Here is an 11,528-nt window from a genome sequence, read left to right on the forward strand (position 1 = left end):
GCATCATTAATGTCACAGCTGAAATGCTGCCTTATGTCTAAAAATCTGCCCTGGCTGTCCTATATAAATTGCATCTTCTATCCACAGTTTTATATTCCCCCAAACCTGCTTTATTTTTCTCTATACTACTTACCCCTAATCACAGGCTACATTCTCTATCCTGTTTACTTTTTCTATACCCCCCAATAAAAATGAGCTTCATGAGGACAGAAATATTAACAGCATTGTTCACTAATATCTTCCCATTGCTTAGAACAGAGACTTTCATATATTAGATACTCAATAAATATTTTTGAATGAAAGAATGGATTGAATGAGTGGAAGCTAGCACATAGGTTATGCTCAACAAATAATACTTACTGAAAAAATTAATACAAGGTAAAGAAATAAATGAATACTTGATAATTTCATACAGTGGAGAGAGAATATCCAAAGATCATAGTACAACCTTTAAGAGTAGGTCTTATACCTTATAATTTTTGTAGCTCTGGTGTCTACCATAGTGTCTGGTAAACAGTAGCTATGCACTGAATAAATGAATGAAAACTAAGTACTACTCATTAAATCCATTAAGTCCATTCAAGTCTGTCAAATCATGCTTGAATATTTAATGACATGGGTCAATATTTTCAATAAATATTTTGTGAAAGAGGCATGTTGTAGAACTTTCTGTATAGTATGATTCTCATATGTAAAAGAATATATTTAGGATAACTATTTTTAAAAAATGTAACAGTGGTTATATCTAGGTTATGACACAAAGATGAGTCATATTTTGTGTATTTCATAATTTCTATAATTCTTGTTCTTAAATCAAAATAAAAATATTATAAAAATCACATTATGGTATAAAAATAGGAGTGGAAGAAATAGGAAAGAGAAGGCAACAATTAGTGATCTGGGGTTTAAGATTACCTTTTCACATTAGTGCAGCTTTATGAACCATTTGAATGGTTGGTATTTATGTGTGGTACACAAAGGCTGAGCTGTCATCAGTTTTCAGAATGTCGCTTAAACACCTGTCAAGTGACAGGATATTATTCATTCATCTTCCTCAGCTATAAATTTGGAATCCCAGTTCAATTTAAAAATATTTATTGAGCTCTTAATATGTGCCAGGCACTCTGCCAGGCACAGGAACCACAAAGGCAAACAACACACAGTTCGTGACCTCGTGGCTTTCCATTCAGGCAGAAGAGAGACATGTTTAAAAACAAAAGCAAAACAAACAGGCTGGCAAGCAAAACCCACCTAATTCAGTGTGATTATTATAATGAAATCTGTGTGCGGGCAGGGACAGAGTCTGTCTTATCCACTTTTCATTCTTTGTGCCAAACATAGTGCCCAAAATGCAGAAGGCCATCAAGAGCTATTTGTTCAAATTTAATTTAATGAATGAAAAGTGAAACTCTCAAGGTATGTGGTATTGTTAACCAGAATTCCTTCTTCAAATGAAATATTGGTTACTATTCTTCCTTAGAGGTGGTTCCATGAAGGTTAATAATTAGGTCTGATGTAAATGAGCTGTTCTTAGATTTGAAAATTTCACAAAATGCATATGCCTTATTCAGCAAGAATGGGAGCGTTAACTGCAGGTGGAAAACTTCAAAGATTTGCATATAGCCCAGACATGGCCTTCCTTTCCGTCTTAGTAATGGAAATTAACTGGAAAGCTAAACATATAGACAATATGTAAAGGGAAAAGAGAGTGGATTTTGAGCCTGAACAACGTGGATTTTACCCATAGCTTTTTACTATCTAGCTGGGTGACCTAGAGTAAATTGATTAATCTCTCTGAGCTTGTTTCTTCACCCTTCAAAATGAATGGTTAGATACATCTCAGGATTATTGTGGAAGTTAAATAAAATTATGTGTGAAAATTTCCATGAAAATTAGAGATAATAAATATGGTGTATTAATTTTCTAGGGCTACCATAGCAACGTATCACACATTGGGTGAATTAAACAGCAGAAATTTATTTTCTCACAATTCTGGAAACTAAAAGTCTGAAATCAAGGTGTCGGTAGGGTTGGTTTCTTCTGAGGCCTCTCTCTGTGGCTTGGAGATGGTTGTCTTCTCCCTGTGTCTTCATGTGTCTTTCCTCTGTGTTTACATCTGTGTCCTATTCTTCTCCAGATTGGATTAGGGCTGACTCTAATGATCTCCTTTTAACTTAATTACCTCCTTAAACGTCCCACCTCCAAGTAGAGTGGCATTCTGAGAAACTGGGGAATTAGGACTTCAACATATGAAATTTGAGAGGGACACAATTCAGCCCACAACGCATGAGTTTCCTTTCTTATCTCCTCCTCACTTTTTTGGGTAGAATTTTGATACTCTTATTCATTGAAAGCTATTGGTAAATGAAAGACACCTCCCACCACCATCACAGAAGGTAAGCAAAGCTATGGGCGTGGCTTAGCAGAGTGAAGGTTTTTCTTTGGGATCAATGTTTATTCCCAGATGCAGCATGGGTTTAATGTAGATACACTTTGACATTTTAGACCTGATAGGAAATGGGAAACTTTATAAGCTACGTAAAAATATTGTGTATGTTTATACACAAACTCTTAAATGGAAAGAAACGGGAGCTCATGGACTAGTTTCAGCTCATTTGACTACTCTTAAAACTTGATTCCCACTAACATGCTGTATAAATGAGAAACATGGAATAAAACTAAGTATATAGATGCTCTATGTTGCAGGACTTAGTGATTGTCCTGGCCGAGCTCAGACAGGTACAATACTACCAGTGTCATTTTCTGTGCATAGTAAAATTGATATAAAGAGCAGCTCAATAGAAGAGATAGTCTGCAGTGAAGAGTTTATAACACTTGTCATAATGGATCTGTCAGGAAAAAAAGTGTTTACAGTTCATTGCAGATTATAAAATATTTGCTAAATCAGCAGTAAAAGTCGAAGCTCAGATAAATTTGCTGCAAGGGTACAATACGACACAGCATAACATAAATACACCCAGTAGAAGAGTAGGAGAAAAAAAGCAGCAACAACTTAGTTCTGAGCAGGATTTGATTTATGTCATACATAAATATAAGGGGTATTACAAAGATAGTGCATTAGGACATTAACACAAATCAAGATGTCCTGTGCCAAGCCAGGTTGCTTGCCCAACAATAAACAGTGGCAGTGCCAGGTAAGTTGCTGCAGTTTCTTTTTGAGCTCGTTTCAAGCTGGGAAGTTTCTAGTTGTGGAATAGCAATGTAATGACGAAGAGTGTGTTAGGATGTCTAACTGGAACTCGACTGTGTGGACCATTGCCTGACCATTGCCTGACCATTGACGCAACTCTTCCTAGATAGAGAACTGCCGGTTCTGAATTTTGAAAAGGAAAACAAAAAAAAGGGCTATAATGGAAAGGTTAATGATCTTTTCGGAAGCAACTCTTCTTTGGTGGAAAGAAGTTACTAAATATATTTAAGAGTTTGCTCTCTGTTTATAAGGTGACAGGAGAAGGCCCTGGCAACCATGTTAGTCCTCTGTGCCTGTCCCCCTCCCAGCCCCTCGGTGACAGCTGTGTGAATCAGGAGTGATCACCAAACACAAGTGGGACAAATATGACTCTTTCTGCCAGAATTTGGAATTGCTTGTGAATAAGGTAGTCTCTGTGTCATTAAATCTGTAATATGCTCACTCCTGTGTGACACTGCAAACCCTGCAGTCCACCACTGGGCCGGAACAAGGGTATATACCCTCTGCTCCCAACTGCTGCTTCCAGACAATTCTTCTTCCCACCTTTACACAAATTCTCACTACCCAGCCTTGTTGTCCTCACCTACCTACTCTTGGGTCACTTCTTAATTTTTTGAATATTGTAGTTCTTGGTTCACTCCAACAATACCCCATCATAACCATTAGTGATTTTAATGTCCATCAGGTTGAAAGTTCCATTTTATTGGACTATCGAGTCTTATCTTTTCTCTGATTCAATAAATGTGTCCTCTACTACATTAACCGCGTATTGTCAAAGTCATATCCTAAGTCAAGATATGACTTGTAAATGCGGTCTCTCTGTAGTCTAAATTTTAAGCATCCTGCATTTAGATCATCACCTCTTATCTTTCTAAGTTGCTCCTTGGAGCGCCTAACACATTTTCTACTTTGCCAGGACCTTCACTCTTTTGATTTTTATCTCACTTTTAATGGCCCTCATTTCCCCTACTTTCTGTGTCCTGTCCTCATTTTGATTCTTAAACAGTTTGGATTTCGTGGTCCATCATTGCACTAACTCCCTTGTACATGCTTTCAATTATCTTGCTCATCTCTCACTTTATATACTCACCTGACAAAATTCTAACCTTGATTATCACTAACTCCCTTCCCATAGCTTGACTAAACCGCACAACTGAGCATGGCTGGAGAAAAGCACAACCATCCTGCTCTGTCTTACTGTAAAACCCAGGCCACTGTTCTCAGGTGGACTCTTACTTCTGCCAAGCAACCCTAACTACAGTTCTCTATCCATTCACTCTCCTACAAACCTAGTTCACCTCTTCTCTTCTTTCCTTAAACATCCAGCACCTCCTCTTCTCCACTCCATCTCGAACATCTGCCTTGTGTTCTATCTCACTGAGAAAATAGATACTGAGGAAAGGACTTCCACAAATTTCCACTCACTAACCTGCATCTTTGCCCATGTATTTCTTCCTCTCCTCTTGTTAAAATGGAGGAGCTGTGTGCACTCCTCTCTGGGGTCAACATGTCCACTTGTGCCTTGGTCCCATTCTCTCTAACCCACTTAAGAACATCATTTCAGTAATTCTCCTCTCCTTCATTATTAATTTTCCTCACATACCAGATCATTCTCCCAAGCCTGCAATATCGCTCATCTTAAACAACAGCAGCAACGACAAAAACTCATTTGATGACTATCTCTCCACCTATTGGTGCAGTTCTGTGATCCTGCTCGTCTTACAGCAGAGATTATCTGTACCTGCTATGTCTCTCTTGAACCATCTCTCTTGAATCAATCTTTCCACACCATTTCACAGAACTGCCTTTGTAAATGTCAGCATTGTCCTTCTTGTGACTAAACCTAACAGTCTTCATTCTAGTCAGCTGCTTATCAGAATTTGATGCAGTTGATTGCTACATCCTTAATTTTTAAATCTTTCTTCCGTTGGCCTATAGAGCACGAGAGATTCTTGATTTTCTCTTATTTTACTGGCCTCTTGATCTCAGTGTCCTTTGCTAGCCCTCTTTTATTGTCTTGACAACCAAAATTCTCAACTCTTAGACTTCTCAACCTATATTCACTCTCTTTGAATCTCATTGTTTTCATCTAGACTCAGGGCTTTAAATACCATTTATCTGTTATTAACCCTCAAATATATATGTCTATCCCAGCCTTCTCTTCTGAAGTGCAGAGTCACGTATCAAATTTCCCACTCATCTTCTCCACTGGGATGTACTATATAAAACACATTTCAAATTCAATGTGTCCAAAACTAAATTCCTAACATTCTTCCTCCTATGCTTTCCAAAGCCACTGTTCCTGTAGGCTGGCAACACCATCCTTCTGGGTGCTGAGGCCAAACCATTGTTGGAAGGAAATTGCCATTGGTTGATTAGTGTCATCTTTTCTTCTCAGGGACAACTGATGATTCAAACCTTGATCAAATCTTCCCCCACTACAGTAACTTATGAGATTTACAGGAGTATAACAGATCCAAGCTGAGTGAGATTCTGGCCAAGGTTATGATATACAGGACCAAGCACCTGTGCTTCATTGTTGAGGTCGTTTGTCAAGTCATGACTAACCAATATTTAAGAGAGACTGCTGCACCAGAAAATGAGCACACAATATAAAAGCAGAAGGGACCACAGACATGATGGTTTCCCTGAGCTGACATCAACCTGTCCCACTCAGCTTCTTCTCTTATGAACCTGTGCATGCAGAATGCATGCAGAATGCAAAGTGGTTTGGGGGTTTCAGAAATTGTGAGTCAGATCTCTGCTATGCCATTGTCATGAATTCTACATTGATTCTTATCCTGCATCCTTTCTTAAAGCTAAATAAACGTGATGCTTAGTGAAATATTGTATCTAATGAACTTGACCATCAGTCTGAAACCAAGACCAATGTTGCTGGTCAATTGCTGTGAGTGTTGCAGTTTGGAATCACATCCAACTCATTTTCTTCTCTCCATTCCACATATTCAATCCATTAACAAGTTATGTTGGCTGTATTTTCAAAATATATTGAGAATCTGAAAAAATCGCACTCACCTGAACTGCTCTAATATGATCTTAGCCATAGTCAACTCTCTCCTAGATGATGTAACCTTCCAGAGAGCAGCCTTCTAACTGCTGTCTCTGTTCTTTCCGCATCCACCCACTTCTCAAAACTGCAGCAAAGTGTTCCTTGCAGGACATGAGTCAGATTATGTCACTCTTTTGAGAATCCTCCCAATAGTTTTCTATCACACTCAGAGTAAAAGTCAAGTACTTGCAGTGACCTACAAAGTCCTACCTGACCTTGTTACTGCTCTAAGGTCTCATCTCATCTTAGAAAGTGTTTTCAGGGGATAGAAAGGCAAAGAGACTGACATTTGTGAGTACTTACTCTGAGCCAAGCACTTAACATTTATTAGCTTATTTAAACATTACAATAACTTTGGGGGATAATATTATTTTCCCTTTCCAGTAGATAAAGAAATTGAGGCTCAGAGAGATTAAGTAAAAAGCCACAGTTTCCTGGGATTCAAAAGTCCCTGTTTTATGGTACTCCACACTGCTTTCCATGTCCAATTTCCAAATCAGCCTCTAGTTTTTCTGTTTCTTTGAACTTTCAGCTGGAATGTTTTCCTTTTTATTTTAGGGAATCTCCAAAAGTTCATAAATATACATTGACATCAGCGATTAAATTATATGTTGTTCAGACAATGATCAAGTCATTTTCAAGACTCACATCATGGAAGTCTAACTTACGCTTTTAAAGAGCATAAAAATACATAATTTCAGTAATTCCTGATTACTGTAGGCCTTCAGTATGCATTTGATTACTGAGTGACTCAGTAATTGTTATTAATGAGTAACAACCAACATTTGCTGAGTACTTATGTCTGACCACCATGTTGAATCAGTTTGACAGCAAATAGTGCCAGTTCCTTAATTTTTTCCCTTAAATAATTTTTCCCCCTAAGGATATCTAGCTTCAGCCATTTAAAATTTCCTTGAGCTGAAGAATACATATCCCTTGACACACATACCTAAATCTTCGTAATTTTTGAGAAAGAATGTGATTTGCTATATGCCATAAGCTAAATGGAGAGTTTGGGGCACACATTTGTCTGGAGACAAACTCTTGCTCTAAACAACAGTTGAAAATGTTTCAGCGAACACCTATGGAAAGTGATATATTATGCAAGCAGTTTCTTTGTAGTTGTCTGTAGAAATAGCTCAGCTACTTAGACATAAATGAGTGGTGAAGCCAAGGTGAGGTGTTCCCCAAATTCCCATGCTGAGTTTTCTGTCCTTTGTGCTCCCATAGTACTTTCTTCTTACTTCTGAAATAGCACTCACCAGCTTGTATTCATTTGTTTACATACAAGTCTTCGGCCACAATTGACCATTAACTTCTCAAGGTCAAGGACCAAGTCTTATTCCTCATTATATCTCTAGCACCTAGCACAGTGCCATAGACATAATGAGTTCAATAGATATTTCTTGAGTGAGCAATTGAATGAAAGAATAGAGGTCTCCATTTTCTTCTAACATGTTAGGATTTGTGGGAACCTATGTCATGTGCTACCTGGCTTACCCTTTGACCTTTCACCCTAGCCCCCAGGAATATTGTCAGCAGCTAACCACTGTCTTAGAGTCTATTTCCCAAGGAACTCAATCTGCAGCAAGTTTAAAAAAACACATTTAGACAAAAGTTGTGAGAATCTGCTTTAGTGTCTTACCCGTGCCCTTAGTCCTCCAATGGGAATCTATGCTGATTTATAGATCACATGTAAGGAACTATATTATGTACTTTCAGCCACATGATCTTATATCTAATTTTTTAAATAAATCCTCATCCTTTTTTCAGGGATTTTAGGTTGGGTTCCCTAGAAGTAGAACTTGAAATGAGAACTTCTTATTCAAGTGATTTATTAAAAAAAGGAAACTGAGGAGAAGGGTAGTGAAGAAACTAGGATGGAGATATGGAAAATACTAATCCAGGTTATGTTTTCAGCTGCAGACTAGCTTCAGTCTCACCTCAGTGTCTGGACAATTAATGCACCATAATTAGTCCTTCTTTGAGTCAAGAGGGCAGCCTTTTGTACCACTCTGTAACCAGACATTAGAGATGGGCTGTCTTTCCAAGGTATAACCAAACAGTTACCAACTGGTAGGCAGAGAAGGAAATGCCTGTGTGCCATTAACAGTGAACTCACAGCAGCTGGGGGATGAGTGTACTGGCCCAGAAAAGTGGACCAGTGAGAAGTGCAGAGTATCCATTACATCATATATTTTTAATAGCCCACAATCTAGTTTATTCAATTAGCATTTATGGAGTGAGTATCTACCAAGCCTGGGTTTATGAAGAAAAGAGAAGGAGAACGGTTGTAATTTTAGATTCCAAGATTATCCTTAGGCAAGGAAAGCTTCATTGAGAAGATGATGTTGTAGCAAGGACCTTGAGGAGATGAGTGGACAAGTCATGCAAATATTCTGAGAAAGAACCTTCTAGCAGAAAGTATTGCAGGTGCAAAGTCCTCAAGGTGGGAGTGCTGGTCATTTGCAGAAATAACAAGGATGCCAGTGTGACTGGAGTAGAAAGGTCAATAGGATGAGGATTTATAAAAATAAAATTAGATACCCCCTTTTCAATCTATTGTTTGAAGAAAAATATTGAAGGCAGTGAAATGGAGAAGGTTACTTCTATAGAACATTTCAATGAGCACCTATTAAAAGTGACATATTAAGCAAGTCCTTGGACTCTTTGCATGTGTGAAGGTTAAAATAAAATCTCTCAGGCTTTCAATTTAGCTCTTGCTTTTATCACATTACTTGGGGATAAGGAAAATTTAACTACTAGCTTCAGATGAGCCATAAGATCGTGGACATTTTCGTTAGACTCTTTGAGCCACATAAATATAAAATTTAGAATTTAAAAAAAATCCCTAGCTTTCAGGGCTAAAGTAAGAATTATATAAGATCACGTAGGTGAAAGTACATAATATAGTTCCTTACATGTGATCTATAAATCAGCATAGATTCCCATTGGAGGACTAAGGGCACGGGTAAGACACTAAAGCAGATTCTCACAACTTTTGTCTAAATGTGTTTTTTTAAACTTGCTGCAGATTGAGTTCCTTGGGAAATAGACTCTAAGACAGTGGTTAGCTGCTGACAATATTCCTGGGGGCTAGGGTGAAAGGTCAAAGGGTAAGCCAGGTAGCACATGACATAGGTTCCCACAAATCCTAACATGTTAGAAGAAAATGGAGACCTCTATTCTTTCATTCAATTGCTCACTCAAGAAATATCTATTGAACTCATTATGTCTATGGCACTGTGCTAGGTGCTAGAGATATAATGAGGAATAAGACTTGGTCCTTGACCTTGAGAAGTTAATGGTCAATTGTGGCCGAAGACTTGTATGTAAACAAATGAATACAAGCTGGTGAGTGCTATTTCAGAAGTAAGAAGAAAGTACTATGGGAGCACAAAGGACAGAAAACTCAGCATGGGAATTTGGGGAACACCTCACCTTGGCTTCACCACTCATTTATGTCTAAGTAGCTGAGCTATTTCTACAGACAACTACAAAGAAACTGCTTGCATAATATATCACTTTCCATAGGTGTTCGCTGAAACATTTTCAACTGTTGTTTAGAGCAAGAGTTTGTCTCCAGACAAATGTGTGCCCCAAACTCTCCATTTAGCTTATGGCATATAGCAAATCACATTCTTTCTCAAAAATTACGAAGATTTAGGTATGTGTGTCAAGGGATATGTATTCTTCAGCTCAAGGAAATTTTAAATGGCTGAAGCTAGATATCCTTAGGGGGAAAAATTATTTAAGGGAAAAAATTAAGGAACTGGCACTATTTGCTGTCAAACTGATTCAACATGGTGGTCAGACATAAGTACTCAGCAAATGTTGGTTGTTACTCATTAATAACAATTACTGAGTCACTCAGTAATCAAATGCATACTGAAGGCCTACAGTAATCAGGAATTACTGAAATTATGTATTTTTATGCTCTTTAAAAGCATAAGTTAGACTTCCATGATGTGAGTCTTGAAAATGACTTGATCATTGTCTGAACAACATATAATTTAATCGCTGATGTCAATGTATATTTATGAACTTTTGGAGATTCCCTAAAACAAAAAGGAAAACATTCCAGCTGAAAGTTCAAAGAAACAGAAAAACTAGAGGCTGATTTGGAAATTGGACATGGAAAGCAGTGTGGAGTACCATAAAACAGGGACTTTTGAATCCCAGGAAACTGTGGCTTTTTACTTAATCTCTCTGAGCCTCAATTTCTTTATCTACTGGAAAGGGACAGTAATATTATCCCTCAAAGTTATTGTAATGTTTAAATAAGCTAATAAATGTTAAGTGCTTGGCTCAGAGTAAGTACTCACAAATGTCAGTCTCTTTGTCTTTCTATCCCCTGAAAACCCTTCCTAAGAAAATTACAATGAGAGGTTACAGTGTTTAATAGGACCAGCTCCATGGGTGAGTGAAAATAGCACTTTCATTTCAGTGTTCAGAAAGGTTAATGTCAATACACATTAAAATACCGATTGCATCATTAATGACCCATACTGTCATTTACATAAATAGATGAGAGTCAAAGTGCCTTGTGTACATAGAAAACTTTGAGAGTTTTTATAAAACAGCAGAAAGACCATGGGCATTGCTGCATGTCGACTTGAATTTTAATTCCAGCATCCCTGCAAACTAACTGTGTGACCCTGTAGCTGTGATTACTTAACCTCTCTGAGAATCCATCATTCAGTAAAATTGGGGATCAAATATTCCAACTCCATGGGGCTTTGGTAAGGATTAAATAAGATAACGTGCATTAAGTGTTGGGTATAGTCAGGGTGTTTTAGTCAGTCAGTAAATGAGCATGGAATCTTGTGGCACCTCCAAGAATTTCATATCTGTCCTCCCCTTTTGGTTCCCCTAATTAACCCCTAATATCTATAACTGTCTTGCTCTTTCCTTATGTTATAAAAGTTTTGAAAATAATTTCTCTGTGGCATCAACCTTCACAGTCAGCTGCAAGCCCATCCACTACATTTTATTCCAGTTTATCAAATAGCACCCAATACTGTGGTTAATAATATAGAAATGGAGTTTCAGGGCATAAACATTCATAAGATTGTGGATTGTTAGAGATATATTCTCTCTTCACCTCATTTTACAGATGAGGAGACTGTGATGATAAGGTTCCTCCTTTCCTGGGACGTAGAATATCTTCCAGGCATGTCACTGGCCATAAACAAGGTATAACTGACATTAGCTCACGGTGTTCAGGATCACCTTCAGCCCATAAGG

The sequence above is a fragment of the Lipotes vexillifer genome, unplaced genomic scaffold (assembly GCF_000442215.2).
Source record: "Lipotes vexillifer unplaced genomic scaffold, Lipotes_vexillifer_v1.1 scaffold1365, whole genome shotgun sequence".
Classification (NCBI taxonomy): domain Eukaryota; kingdom Metazoa; phylum Chordata; class Mammalia; order Artiodactyla; family Lipotidae; genus Lipotes; species Lipotes vexillifer.